The following is a 16033-nucleotide window of genomic DNA, read 5'->3' on the forward strand; positions in this document are numbered from 1 at the left end:
TTCTATGAGTGCCATTCAGTTGGCTAAGAATCCGGTCTTCCATGCGAAGACAAAACACATTGAGGTGAGGTATCACTTCATACGTGGTGTTGTGGAGGACAAGTCTGTTGACCTTGTCAAGATCTCCACTGATGAGAATCCTGCAGATCTGCTCACGAAAAGCCTCACTATTGAGCGCTTTGCCTTCCTTAGGAGATTGATGGGCATTGGATGAGATGTTGCCTTTCCTCATCCCTTGTACCTATGTACATTTGTACTGTCTTTTCTTTTTTCTTTTCTCTCTCACTAGGGCAGATTCGCCTTTAAGTGGGAGGTTGTTGGGGGTAAAGGCGCCTCCGCCGTGCCGCCCCATGTATTACTACACTGACAGTACCCGCCACTGCACACTGCAGGTGGCGGGCGCCCGTCGCGTCACTTTATTCTTTATTCTTTTAGTGACAGTTTGAATAAAGGAAGGCCCGGTCACACATTGTGACTGTTGGAGTTCCCATTTCTTGTCTCTCTCTTTCTTGCTCTTGCTCTTCCGCCATAGCTCGCGTGCAAGCTTCGATCCTTCTCACCTTTCAGCACATTGCATTGAGTTGCGGGGTAAGGGAGTTAAAAGGGGCCCCTATTTTGGGGTCTGGGGGTCGGGGAAGCGGGCCCTGGCTGGGGGGTCCAACGGTAAAGGGAATATTCCTTGGAATATTCCCAGGCGGACTAGTGGAGGCTCATATGGTAGGTCGCTCATGCCGACCTAACCGTCTTCACGAGCTATAAAAGCTAAACCCCTTCACAGCCATCGATTATCTATCTTTCACCTAGTCAGAGTTGTTCCAGTTAGCCTTAAGCTCCTCACCTACCTTCTATCTAGATCGCCATCTAAGCTTCACTGTGGAAGCGCACGGGTGGACAGAGCCATCTCTGTATTAGTTGTTTGGAGCTAAAGAAATTTTCTAATTCTCCTCTTATCTATTGTGTACTCTCTATCTCTATCTCTTTCTCAGATTCTGTTCGTTGTGCCGTGTAATTTTTACATGGTATTAGAGCCTAGGGGGCTCTAAGGATCGAAGAGTATGCAAGAGGCAAAGGCTTCAACAACAAAGAGGAACAATGTCATCTTTCGAAAGCAGTTTTGGCGCATCAAGAAGTGGTGTAGGAGGTGGTGTTGCTGTACCAGCTATTCAAACACTGAGGATTCATCCACCAACCTTCAATGAAGGAAAGTTAGACAGTACAAACTATACCTTGTGGAAGTTCAAAATTACAACTATCCTTGATTCTTATGAGCTTTTAGAGACTATGCTGGGGACTTATATAGAACCACAGTCTACCCCCGACCCATCAAATCCTAGTATGATGATTCCTCCGAATGCAGATCTTCTACGAGCTTGGAAATGAAGGAATGTAGATGCATTGTGTGCCTTAGTTACAAGCTATTTTGACTTTGATTCAGCATACAACCAAAGCATCAGAGGCTTGGAATGTACTTAGGAGTCAGTATGAAACGCAAAACCAAACATGGATTCAAAAATTGGAGAATTAACTAGTAGTGGAGAAGTTTGCTGAAGGAGAGATAGCTGAAGCATTCATCACTTGGATTAAGAATTTGCGTGACTAGATGGCTAATGCTGGGATACAAAAGACTAGTGAGGAGCTAGCTCGGAATGGCTTCTTACTCTCTTGAACATGTCTAGGAAATGGTTTCCTTGCGTGTTTTCCAAATTGACAGGCTTCACATACCTTATGCATTTCTGCAACCTTGAATTTAGGCAATCCTGCAACAATATTTTGGGCCTGTATTGATTTAAGTCACTGTACATTAACATGACCAATACGTTTATGCTAGATATCAATATCTACAACCACAGCGGTCCCATGTGCAAACATTGCTGCACTCAATTCAGGCATGTCTGCATCCAACGTAAACATTCTGCCCTTCTTCTTTCCTTTCGCTATCAAGTGACCTTTATTTTTCATATCCTCAACAAAGCATCCATGAGGATTAAACCTGACCTGCAAGCCCTGCTCAACCATTTGACCAAAGAAACCAGATTCTTGGTGATATTCGGGACATGAAATACATCTGACAGGTATTTCTTTTTTCCATCCTGCATAGACAAATGAATTTTTCCAATCTGCACAATAGGATGTGCAGTATCATCACCAGTCTCCACAAATCCTAATTTTTCCATTTTCCTTGCATCCTGCATCCATTCTGCATGACCTGTCATGTGGTTTGACGCACTTGAGTCAACATACCACACTTCATTGCTTTCTTCTGCACTTGTCACAGAATTGTTCATGTGCTGCACCATAAACAAATGCTCATTTATGTCATCACCCTGTCTACTAGAAGATGCATAATTCCCTTGTTGCAATTTTCCATTCATGATGTCATTCTGCTTTTTATAGCAGTCTTTAGCCATATGACCCATTTTACCACAGTAGTAGCATTCAACATCTGTTTGCATTTTGGCCTCTTTGCCATCCACCATGACCTCTTTGGCTCCCCCTACCTCTAGAGTTACCATGTCCTCCTCCATAGGACTGGTTTTCTTGAGTTTGCTGCATATTCTGATTTCTACTACGGCCTCTAGATTGGCCTCCTCTACCTCTGCCTCTACCTCTTCCAGCATTTGAGTAGAAGACAGTTTCTTTTAAAGTTCCTCCTGAAGAAGATGCACCACCATTTCTCTGCTCCTCAGAAATTAGAAGAGCAATCAGCTCCTCAAAATCAAGAAATCTTTCACGGATGGAAATGGATGTTCGAAACTGTGCATTATCCTTTCCTAGACCATTCAAGGTCACATAAACTAAATCATCATCTTCCACTGGTGACCCAATGGAAGCAAGTGCATCTGCAATCTTCTTCACCTTCATGTGGTAGTCATTGATGCTCATACTTTCTCTTTGCACATTGTGCAACTCTTGCTTGAGCTGCATTTTTCTAGCTTGCGTATTTGTGCTATACATTTTTGATAAAGTATCCCATGCCTCCTTTGGCGTACTTGCATCCTAAATATGCACAATCATAGAGTCTGAAATACTGATAGACAGCCAGTACATAACTTTTCTGGCTCTCTAATGCCATCCTTTAAATGCATGCATTTGCTGTTGATTGGGAACATCAGGAAGAACTGGTTCTTCTTCATTTCCTGCAACAAATTCCCAATATCCTTTTCCCATAAGGAAATTCGTCATTCTAAACTTCCATGCTTGGAAGTTGTTCTTGTCAAGGTTTTCAGTGACAATCTGTGAAAGAGAATCAGACGCCATTACAGAAACCTGCAAAAAATTCGGTCATTGCAAAAAACACAGCTTCAGCCTCACAAGGGCAAATCTGCAAAACTGACAAAAGTGGTATTTGACCACACAGTCACTTCCTAGTGATGATTTTGCATCAACAGGCAACATGGATGATTCTGTAACTCCCAATGTCTCTGCACACATGCATATGATGCAATTTCTATGGTAACTTTTCACCGACCTGTAGAGCAGTGGTCGCACAGCAAAACACAGGGCCTTCTCCTAAGGGTGTGCGGAAAACTTTCGCCTCCAAAACAGGCCCCGAAATGGCCTCGAATAAAAAAAACAGGGCAACACCGCGAAGGGCGTCTCAATCTGAGACAATGCACTCTTGCACTTTCCGGCTGTGCTACCTGGAGAGACTTGCTCCCAAACTCGAAAAATGAAAGCAACACTGGTCCTCTTACCAGAACACCGTGAACTTGGTTTGCTTTCTTGAGCTCCTTACCATGAACCAGGCTCTGATACCATGTCAAGATTGTGGGAGAGAAGGAAGGAGTCTCACTTGTAGCTTTCTCACTTGCACAATGGGGGAATACACACACAGGTGGAGGCTGAAAACAAATTTCCTCTTCTTAGTTGTGTAAGCCAAACAGAACACTAGTACAGAGAAATAGAAGAACCCTATATATGGGTCTCAAACCAAACTCAACTAACTAAGGTGGCATACTAACTGAGCCACGAACTAGAGTAGATAAGGATAGATGTCATCTAGCTATTATTCATGGGTAGTGTACCAACCGCATCTGCAGCTAACAAGTCGGTGATATAAATGCACAACGGTCACCCTGGCATATCACGAGTGGAGCTCGATATCTCAACAATTTCATACCTTTTTCTTGTTTAAAACCTTTGGCTACTAACCTTTCCTTGTACTTTGGTTTAACGTCACTTGTAATCTTCAACTTATAGATCCACTTGAATGCCAAAACGTTTTTTCTCTTTGGCAAAAGTACAAACTTCCAAGTTTGATTCTACATAACGGAATCCATTTTTGAGTGTATAGCTAGCTCCCACTTACACTTATCATCATGAGTAATGGTCTCTTTATAACAAGACGACTTTCCACAATCTATCAACATCACATAGTTAAACCTTGATTGAAATCTCTAAGGGGGATGAGAGATATGAGCAAATTTGTGTAACATGATGGGTTGACTTAGAGAAGGAATTTCAACCTCCACTCTTTCTTCATGATTCATCAAAGGACTCTTAATCAGTTGCTCATTAAATCTTTGTACTTCTTGCTTATTAGCTAAAGCATCACTTGTGCCCTTCGTCTGTATACTTGGGTACTAGTACTTGCCATATATGGCAAATTAATAGGTGGCACTGCATCTTGAAAAGCAATCTTTCTTGTTTCCACTTCCTTAAGAGGTTGCTTATGCATCTTCATCTCATTGAAGATCACATGATTACTACAGATAATCATTTTATCTTCTGGATCCCAAACACAATAACCTATCTTGCCACTCTGTCCATAGCCCAAAAAGATGTAATTAGTGGTTTTAACTTGTTGCACTTTTCCTTTGGCATATGTACACAAGCTTTGCAGCCAAATACTCTTAAGTGATCATGAGAGGGCTTCTTGTCCAACCATGCCTCTTCGAGAAAGCCACTATCCAAAGTACTATTAGGTGACCCATTTATCAAGTATATAGGAATAATCATAGCCTCAATCCAAAATCCTTGAGTAGGACCAATATGAGACAGCCATTAGGGACAATTTTGAGGCCAAAAGACCCCGTAAGGATTTGCATTAATTCTTAATCACATTCAGATTAGATAAAAATAGAGAAAGAAGGATATCTTATCAATTGCTCATTTTTCTCTAATTTTACACAAAATCAACATTAAAGGATGGTGGAAACCTTTTCTTTTCTCTCTCTTTCTTTTATTTTTGTGTTTAGTAACCTCATTTTTGAAGATTTTGGCTAAGAGCTTGATAGTGATGCCACATCTCCCAAAACATTGGATAACGATCTCTAGATATCCATTTTTAAAGTTTTAGTTACATTTTGTTTTTAAACTAAAACTTTGACCACGGTCACCACCTTGGCCTTTGCCACAACCTTTACCTCTGCTAGCAGAGTAAAACATCCGTTCAAACTTGTTCTTGCTTTTAGAGGAAGAGGAATCTGAGCCAAGGTTCTTCTCCTCAAGTATCATCATGGAAATAAACTCTATAAAATCAGGAATATCATCCTTTGTATTCATAGATCAATTGAAGCTTTTGTATTTATCTCCAAGTCTATCTAAGCATGCATACACAATGTCATCATCATCAACAACTACCACATTGATAGATCCAAGAGTCTCCACAATACTCTTGGTCTTCAAGGCATACTCATTAATGGATAGGTTCCCTATTGTGCCAAAATCAAGTATCCAATCTTGAGCCAATTGTTTATTTGCCACAACTAGCATTGGTGAAAGAAGAGTAGAACTAAATAGCACTTCATGATCATTATGCATAGTTAATGCATTGATTTCTTCAATCTTTACCTTCCCTTTACTTTCTTTCTTGTCAGCATTCTTGTTCTCCTTCTTCTTATCTTTCTTCTATTACTTCAATTTGTAACAATCCTTCTTGATATGCCCTATTTCACCATGATGGAAACATTTGATATCTTTCTTGGACTTGGATTTGTGGCATGACCATCCATGGTTTTGGTTGTTTTACCTTCATATTGTTCCGTATCTCTTTCTTCGTGAGTTGCCAATGCACAACCATTTCTACTTGGTCCATGACTTCTTATGTATCTCTGTAGCCAATAAATTGGCCATAATTCAACTCATTATTTAGAGTTGAATTATTGATGGTTGTTCTGTAAAGGTATCCCACGATGTAGGTAAGGAGCATAATAAAAAGATAACCTTAACCTCACCTTTGAAATTCAACTTTTGAGTGTATATTTGATTGAATATAATGTTGAATTCATTAAGGTGGTAGATGATAATAGAGTCCTCCTTCATGTGCAACTCAAACAACTTTTTCATGAGATACATCTTATTAGAGATAGTTTCTTTTTAATAAGTGTCACAAATTTTCTTCCATATGTCATGTGTAGTGGCCTTATTCACAACTGTGAAATGCATATATTCTACTAAGTATAGTCTAATAGTGGATTTGGCTAATGTATCAAGCTTTGACAAATCATCTTTAGATTTATTTGTTGGTTTTCCATCTATGCTTGCATGGGTCTCAACTCCTTCTTTTGAATAAGGATATCTTGTGAAAGGGAGAGAAGGATCGAAGCTTGGACTCGAGAGCTATGGCGGGAGTGCAAGAGCAAGAAAGAGAGAGACAAGAAATGGGAACTCCAATAGTCACAATGTGTGACCGGGCCTTCCTTTATTCAAAATGTCACTAAAAGAATAAAGAATAAAGTGACGATGACGGGCGCCTGCCACCTGCAGTGTGCAGTGGTGGTGACTGTCAGTGTAGTAATACACAGGCGGCTAGGCGGAGGCGCCTTTACCTCCAACAACCTCCCACTTAAAGGCGAATCTGCCCTAGTGAGGAGTGAAAAGAAAAAGAAAAAGATAGTACAACATGTACACATGTACAATAGGATGAGGAAAGACGTCATCTCATCCCATGCCCATCAACCTCCTGAGGAAGGCAAAGCACTCTGTAGAGAGGCTTTTCATGAGCAGATCTGCAAGATTCTGGTCAGTCTCGCGAGATCTTGACAAGATCAACAGACTTGTCCTCAACGACCCCACGTATGAAGTGATACCTCACCTCAATGTGTTTCGTCTTCACATGGAAGTCCGGATTTTTGGCTAACTGAATAGCACTCATAGAATCCGAATGCAGTGTAGGGATAGCATCAATACCAAGATCAACAACCAAATGGCCCAAACAAATGGCCTCCTTGCAAGCCTCAGTGGCTGCAACATACTCAGCCTCTGTAGTAGAAAGGGCCATGCATTTCTAAACACCCTGGACATCCAAGAAATAGCACCTCCAGCATATGTGAATACATAGCCGGAAGTGGACTTCGTACTGTTTGCATGTCCTGTATAATCAGAGTCAGTGTACCCCACGACTCCTGTATCTTGGCTGCCATAGCATATGCACATATCTGCAGTGGCCTTTAGGTACCTCATGATACCCTTCATGGCATGCCAATGCTTCTTGCTAGGTGTAGCCATATAGCATGCTACAACACCAACTGCAAATGCAATATCTGGACGAGTGGCTATCATGGCATACATAAGACTACCCACTGCGGATGCATAGGGAATCTTGGCCATCTCGGCCCTCTGCTCAGCCCTCTGCTCATCTGTCTGCAGACAATCAACCTGTGATACCTTCACATAAGAAGGCAATGGATAGCCAATAGGCTTTACGTCGTGCATGCGGAAGTGCTCAAGGACTTTATGAATGTACTCCCTCTGTGACAAGTAGAGGAGTCCCTGATGCCTGTCGAGTCTAATGCGTATACCAAGTATGTGAGTGGCCTGTCCCAGATCTTTCATCTCAAAGCTCTTCTTGAGGTGAGCCTTAAGAGCATCTAGCTCATCATGAGCTTTCCCTGCTATCAGCATATCATCCACATAGAGTACCAAAATCAATAAAGAACAATCACGGGATTTCTTCGTGTAAAGACATGGATCCATAGCACTCCTGCTATTGCCCTGTGACTGCATAAAGGCATCAAACTTATGATACCTGTTTCAAGCCATAAAGAATTTTCTTTAATTTTCACACTAGTTGCTCCCTGCCAGGTTCTACAAAGCCCTTAGGCTGCTCCATATAAATCTCATCATGCAAGTCCCCATGTAAGAAAGCCGTCTTGACATCCATCTGGTATAAATCCAAGTCAAGCTAAGCAAGCAAAGCCAAGACTAAGCACAGGGTAGTCATCTTAACCACAGGAGAAAAGACCTCATCAAAGTCCACACCATGCTCCTGCTTAAAACCCTTTGCTACCAATCTAGCCTTGTATGCCGGCTTGGGGTGTCCAGGGGTACTTTTCAGCTTGTACACCCACTTGCATGGCAAAGCCTTCTTGCCCGTAGGCAAGGAAACCAAATCCCAAGTGTCATTCTTATGCAGGGATTCTATCTTAGACTACATAGCCCTCTCCCAGGAGTGACTGCCTCCCTTGCGCATAGCCTCATCATAAGTGAAAGGCTCTCCTGCATCTGTAACCAAGACATAATGCATCGAGGGCTGAAATCTATCAGGTGGACGTCTGTCTCTAGTAGACAGTCTCACGGCAGGCTCTGCTACCTGCCTACCTACCTGTCCAACACCTTGATCATGAGCATCTGCTGCAGATGTAGGCTGTCCAACTGGCTGTGCAGGAGCTCTCGGCTCCTCCTAAAATATGACCTTGCGGATCTCAACAACTCTCTCAGGCTACTGATGCATCTTGTCTTCATGGAAGACTACATCATGATTGCGGATGACTTTCCACGGCTGCGGATCCCAGAGACGGTAACCCATCTCGCTTACATCCCCATAACCAAGGAAAATGCATTTGACACTCTTAGGATCCAGCTTACTTCTCTTTTCCCTGGGCACATGGCAAAATGCCTCACATCCAAAGACACAAGGATGCGCATAAAAGGGAGGTTTTCCAGTCCATACCTCCTCTGCAACTTAGAAATCCAAACCACTAGAGGGTGATCTATTTATAACATGCATAGTTGTACTAACTGCCTCAGCCCAAAAGCTCTGTGGTAGGCTTGCATAGCTAAGCATATTGCGTACATGCTCATGGATGGTTCTATTCATCCGCTCAGCCAAACCATTCTTGGGAGGGGGTGTAGGGGGCGGTCAACTGACGCTTAATACCCCTCTCATCACATAAGTGCTCAAAATCACGTGAGACATACTCACCCCTATTATCTGTCCTTAGGCATTTTAGCCTATACCCAGACTGGTTCTCAACCAATGCAAGCCATCTCTGAAACACATCCACGACATCGGATTTCAGCTTAATGGGATAAGCCCAAACTTTCCGTGAAAAATCATCTATGAAAGTAACAAAAGACTTTGCACCACCCATAGATTGACAAGGCATGGGCCCATAGACATCCGAATGTACCAATGCCAAGGGCTCATCATGCGTGGCCTACCAGACTTCTTATGCGTAGACCTAGTTTGCCTGCCATAAAGACAATGCTCACATGAATCAAAACATGCACAAACAAGGGGCGGTAAGTACTGCAAACCAGAAAGCATTTTCATTCCCTTCAAAGACATATGGCCCAAACGGGCATGCCAAAGAGATACATGTGGGATAGGCCCCACAGACAAAACATGATCAAGGGAAGAAGCTGATACAGTCAAGGGCCAGAGACTGCCAGCCTTAGCACCTCTAGCAATCACAAGTCTGCCACAAGTGATCTTCCATGCAGAGTCTCCAAAACATACATTATAACCTGCATCATCAAGCTGTCCAGCTGACAGGAGACTGCGTGTCAAAGCAGGTACATGACGTATATCCTGCATAACAAAATTGCTGCCAGAAGGAAACTGTAGCCTAACATCACTAATGCCCACAATATCAAGAGAGCTATAATCACCCAAGCACATAGAACCCGAAACAGTAAGGTATGAATGAAACCACTCTCGGCAAGGTGTCACATGAAAGGACGCACCTGAGTCCAAGAGCCAATACTGTGCATACATAGAGTGTATCTCTGTCATCTGCGAAGCACTATAAGAAGCTGCAAGGATATAATCATCATCATCAACATCCTCAGGCTGCATAACATTGATCTCTTCAATTTTAACACTAGACTTTGCATGCACTATGCTGCGATCAGAAGACTTATCCTGCACTTTGTCTTTCCCCTTATCTTTGCACCTTTCATTGTGCAATTCATGGCATTGTGGTGAGAGCGGAATTTTGATGCCGAGAAGTGCTTTAAAATAGCTAAAAATTACGAATATCAAGGGAAAAATATTTAACGTCAAAGGCGGCGGCTCGATCTAGGACGATTTTAAGCGTCAAAGTGCTCTAAGGACGCCCATGCAACACTTGCAGATTTTTAGTAATTTTTCCGTGCGCCTGTGCAAGTGATGGAAGTTTCCGGTCAATTCGTGGTCTCAAGACGGTCGCACAGGATTTTTCCGCGCTCGAATCGGACGCCGGACACGGGAGATATGGAAAACCCGGGAGGGTGTCCAAAAAAGGGCCAAGAATGAAAGGGTGGCCAAGTAGGATTTTTCCGCGCTCGAATCGGACGCCGGACACGGGAGATATGGAAAACCCGGGAGGGTGTCCAAAAAAGGGCCAAGAATGAAAGGGTGGCCAAGTAGGAGGCCAAAGGGGGTGCCTCTTGGGACCCCCCACCCCTAAAAAAAACGTGAAAGGAGGAGGGCGGCGTGCTGATCAGCCGCGCGAGGAAAACCCCCCCCCCCCCCCCACGGATGAGTTTTTTTTCTGAGAGCAAGCCATAGCAATGGCAAGGCAAGGCAGGTCCACTCCTTCTCTGCTCCGCATCGCCTCCTCTCACGCGAATAATGGTGGAGTGTAGAGAGAGAGAGAGAAAATCAGTCTTTCTCTCTCCTCCCTCTCTCTCCTCTAAGAGCAGATTCATGTGGTGAAGAAGAAGAAGAATGGATGACGGATGCTTGTCCAATGAAGACCGGATTGCTCCGTGGTTCAAGAGGAATGAAGATTGCTGATTGTGGACTATCATGAGCATTAATGGCCGTTGGAAATCAGTCCCGAGACATGGCAAATAAAAACTCGCAACCCACAAAGAACGGTAATTTCATTTTTACAAAGGAAATTGATGTTTTATGCAATTTGCTTCATGAATACTTGTTCCCATGGGATGATTATGCATCATAATGTTGTTTGCTATGAGTTTGATTAGTTTATGCTTAGAAAATCAGAAAGTCATAAGTGTTGTGAGTGAAATTAATGGTGTAAAACCCGTAAAACATGCGAAATAGGGGGAAATTGGGTGTTTTTGATATATAAATGGAAAATATAATAAGACACACCAACTAAATTTGTGTTTTTGCTGCAAATGAACCTAAGGGCCACAGCCCACAACTCATTTTGTATTTTCAGTCATTTAATATTGCAAAAATACAAGAAAAATAGGAAAAATAGAGAAAAATAAGGGAAAAATAGATTTCGAGTGCCAAAAATTAAGGAAAAATAAGAACCATGTTTGTGAATGTATGGGGGGTCTGAAGTATGAGGTTTTGCATCAATTCAGCCCTACCTTTATGTTTTAGTGAGTTTCTTTTGCTTTTCATACAAAAAAAAGAGAGAAAAATATTACCCTAAACCTATGCACCGTGCATAATCTAAACGATGAGGGGGTAGAGAGAATAAGAGTGGTGTTTAAGTGCTGAGAGAAAGAAAAGGCTGATTGTTTTCATCTGTGCATATCATATAGATCGATCGTTAATTTAAAATAAGGATCTAGTAGCACGAGGGTTTCTCAGTGCTAGGTTATGCTGCATACGAGCGAGAGTTAAAATCATTGAAAGAAATGTTTTCCACATATGCACAATGCTGATTTTTCTTTGTTTTGGCATATGGACATTCACAATTTGCATGAAGCATAAAATGATAAAAGGTATCAAACAATACCTCCTGGATGCATAGCACCTGTATTCTCTAGATCGTGACCAATGTTGAGTGAGTAAGGTTATCCCAAGCTATAGGCTAGGCGTTGGGTCTAAGGGAAAAGTAAAGTGAGGTATAGTACATCCTAGATACGATCAATTGGTACCTTGAGTGGAAATATGTGTGAAGTATTATATATGTTTAGCGACGCATTGAGGGGCCAATCCCCAAGGTGTAGGAGAGTCGCAGTGAGGTAGCGGCAGTCAGCCGTGGGAGGACCTCCTATGTTTGTACTTCATGCTATTTGGCAATGTGTTGGGCCTCCCTCTGAGGAGTGTTAATTGGGTTAGAGTTGGACTACGATACGTGATACAAACGCAAGATGTAGGAAGATGATGTATGTGTCATCCACGTTCCTGGCCGCCAGGCCGTGGGATTGTTGAGCGCATGATAGAGGTTCGGCTAGTACATGAGCCAGTGCTGGCCCGTTTCAGGTCCCATCATGTGGCCTAATATGACACTTTTTCCCACAATGGTGACAAGTAACATCTGTATTCTTGCCGCGGGATTTGCTATGTGACTTCCCACGAGACTTGGACCGAGATTTTTGAGAATGCCGTCCACGGCCACTGCCACTGATATGCTTTCCATATCCATCATTCCTGCCTCTAACTGTCATAGCATGCGACACACGAGAGGCATCTAAATTCTTACGGTTAACCTCTTCCTGCAGAAGAGCACTCTCAACATCAGATAATTTCAAGGTAGCAGTAGAGGCACATAATGTAGTGCGGAATACATCCTATTACTCATTAAGAGTACCAAGCAAGAAAAGAGGAGTGACATCCTCTGCAAAAGTGATGTCCTGTGAAGTCAAGTTCTTGAGTATAGCATGGAATTGGCTCAAGTGAGCAGACATAGTCACATTCTCCTTCATGCGCAGATCCTTAAGCTACTTCAACCAATACACCAGACTCGTTGGACTTTTCCTGTCATAGAGATTCTTGATTTTATCCCACAATTGCCATGCACTCTGTTCTTCCTCAAATACATTGTAGTGAACCTGTTCTGTGAGAGATAATACAATAGTGGACTTGCATAACTCATCAAGCTCAAGCCATTCCTCATCTGGCATAGTTGCAGGCGGATGCCCGCTCAACCTCAAAGGTTTGATCTGCGATTTCTACACCAATACCTGCCAAATCTGGCTCTTCCAATAAGAGTAATTTGTACCATCAAGCTTAGTGATGTTGAAAATAGCATGATCAGTGGACGAACTTGCCATAATGCAGGTTGGAAGACTGTAGACAGTTCAAAACCGCTTGCTGTTTTTACTGCAGAAAATGACAAAAAAATCACCAAAATCGGGGAAAAATGGCAAGAAAAGTGGAACCAAAGCTGCTGCCCACCAAGTACTAGTGAAAGTACATCATTTCAGAATGTTTCAGCATGAAAAATCCATGTCAGTCCATACATATATGCTTGCTGTAATAAATTACAAATTTCAGTAAAAGAGAGCTAATAGTGCCAAAATCGGATCCCAAGGCAATCAAATACTGCCAAGACCAAAGCTGGCATCATGCGGGCATAGCATAAACATATGACGGTCGATAAGCATGAATCCAACACCCAAGTATGTCATACAAACATCTGCCAGTGAGTAGGCACACCCCCCAGTCAACGGGGCAAAGTGTTCCTGCCACTACCAAAACTTGACACAAGTAGGTGTCAGTTCACAAAGATACGGATCCAAAACTGACTTAGCTCATAAGGATACAATGAACCAAGACATATAATGTATCATCCCAAAGGGTAAGAAATCCCAAAGTCTCAAGTGTCTGTAACTGCTCAATGTATAAAAGTACCGTCTGCTCAATGTCTGATAAGCATTCAAGAATGCTCCCACTGGCACAAAAGCCATATGGACAAGCTCAAGAGCTCAAACCAAGGCAAGACATAGTGCCAATGATATAAGTCCAAGACAATACATCAATAGTACATCCTGAACATATAGGTGGTAGAGTATCCTTATGTAGCATCCATAAGTATGTAAGACATCAAATACATCCCAATCCAAACTCTGACAAGCCAAGTAACATCCAAGACAACTCCAGATAATCCAAAATGCATCCAAGGTAGAGCTTCAATGAGCACTCAAGCTAAACGTATGCATAGGGTAATCAACCGTGACATGAGCATCAAGCCGTACGCAACGGATATGCATAAACCCAAGGAGCATCACTGTCAAAACATATACCATTGTCAAGCACAAACCATGTTAATGAGTGTGTAATGTCAAAGCTCTTCCAAAAGCATCCGGAATGAAATCCAAGCTGGAAGTCGTACCCCAAAGATCAATACTTCATGGCATATATCCAAGACATAGGTTGAAACCAATAGGCATAACCCAAAGCATGTAGAATAGCTTTATCAAAAACTGAGAAATTTCAGTCCCAAATTAGTGCCAAATGGTTGCCAAACAATAGGCATACATTCCCTTAACATCTAGGCATCATACGAGACCAACCGGGTATCAAATGACAATGCCGGGCAAGCATAAGGATCAAATGTTATTGTAGCACTATTATAAACTGTTTGTGGACTGTTATGACAGTCCCAAAATAGTGCTAAATCAGACCAGAAGCAATGTCAATGCTCATCCTTCAATATCAAGCATCAAAGCATGTGCAAATGCCTCAAATGAAGCCTGTGGAATTGCCCAATGGCCTAGAGCTTGAGGAGTACCAGTGTGATACAGATGGAGATAAGCTTGGAATCAGGCGCAAATAGCGTGCTGCTGTCCTGGGTGGCCTGCAGCCCACGTGGCACAATTGGGGTGGAGGAGGGGCTCAAGTAGGTGCCCAAGGGGGCACATACCAAGCCTCAAGGGGTCTTGAGCAAGGGCAATGTAGATATGAAGCAATGGAGCTTCAATGGTGGTTGCCCCAAACTGTTCATAGCCTGTGTGACTTGAGAACTGAAGTAAACCCTCGATGGGAAGTTGAGAATGCCACGAACCAAGCTCAAGAGTCGGGAATCCAAGCTCTGATACCAGTTGAAAGGGAGAGAAGGATCGAAGCTTGGACTCGAGAGCTATGGCGGGAGTGTAAGAGCAAGAAAGAGAGAGACAAGAAATGGGAACTCCAACAGTCACAATGTGTGACCGGGCCTTCCTTTATTCAAACTGTCACTAAAAGAATAAAGAATAAAGTGACGGTGATGGGTGCCCGCCACCTGTAGTGTGTAGTGACGGTGACTGTCAGTGTAGTAATACACGGGAGGCTAGGCGGAGGTGCCTTTACCCCCAACATCTTGGACCTACTCCTTCCACAAATTGAAGTTAGTATCATCAAACTTCCTGTGTTACACAATTCCCTATCCATTGCAAATAATGAAGGCATTTGTGCAAAACATCAACTAACTATCAAGTGATAATAGCCAAAAAATCAACAAATAGTGCCACAAAGTCGATAGAATTTTTGCAATACCTAGTCAGTATAACCAGAAGTGAGAGAACATAGAAAATGAATCATTGCTCAATAATAATGTGTTTATCACTATCCAAATGCTATAAAAATTAGTGCATATAGTCAAAACATAGTATTACAATGTGAGTAATTCCTCACAAATATAGCAATGTAACAATATCCAACTATTTGGAAGAACATCAAAATATTGATCTCCTTGAAACTTCTTCAATACATCAAAGAACGATGTTCTTACACATTCACGAGCAAATATGTATGGACAATATGACAATCTATGTAGCTCAAGAATTACTACAACATATATATTCTCTAATCAAGTAACTTGTTACATATAGTAGTAGCCAACACAATAACCCCTAAAATTGTGAAATTTGTAATTTGCAACATGTGCCAAATAACTTGCAACCTAAAATTGCTCATTTCTAATAGTGTGTCATCATTGATTATCTTTGAATAGCCTATATATAATGTCTCTACAATGGACAATGTAATATTTGATCTATTTTGAAGTTTCTAAACAATCTATGCAAAAATGTAGAAAAAGATGAAACAACCTTCTAGCACTTATAAGTTGAAAATGAAGTCCAAAATAGCCTCAAATAGAAAAATAGAGTAGATTGAGTCCTTATGGGCATTTTCTAAGAATTTACTGATCTCTTCATGCACATCGAATCTCATCCAAAATGTGGAATGTGAAGATTT

The sequence above is a fragment of the Lygodium microphyllum genome, chromosome 18 (genome assembly GCF_053477565.2).
Source record: "Lygodium microphyllum isolate KBCC chromosome 18, Lygodium_microphyllum_v1.1.10, whole genome shotgun sequence".
Lineage (NCBI taxonomy): Eukaryota > Viridiplantae > Streptophyta > Polypodiopsida > Schizaeales > Lygodiaceae > Lygodium > Lygodium microphyllum.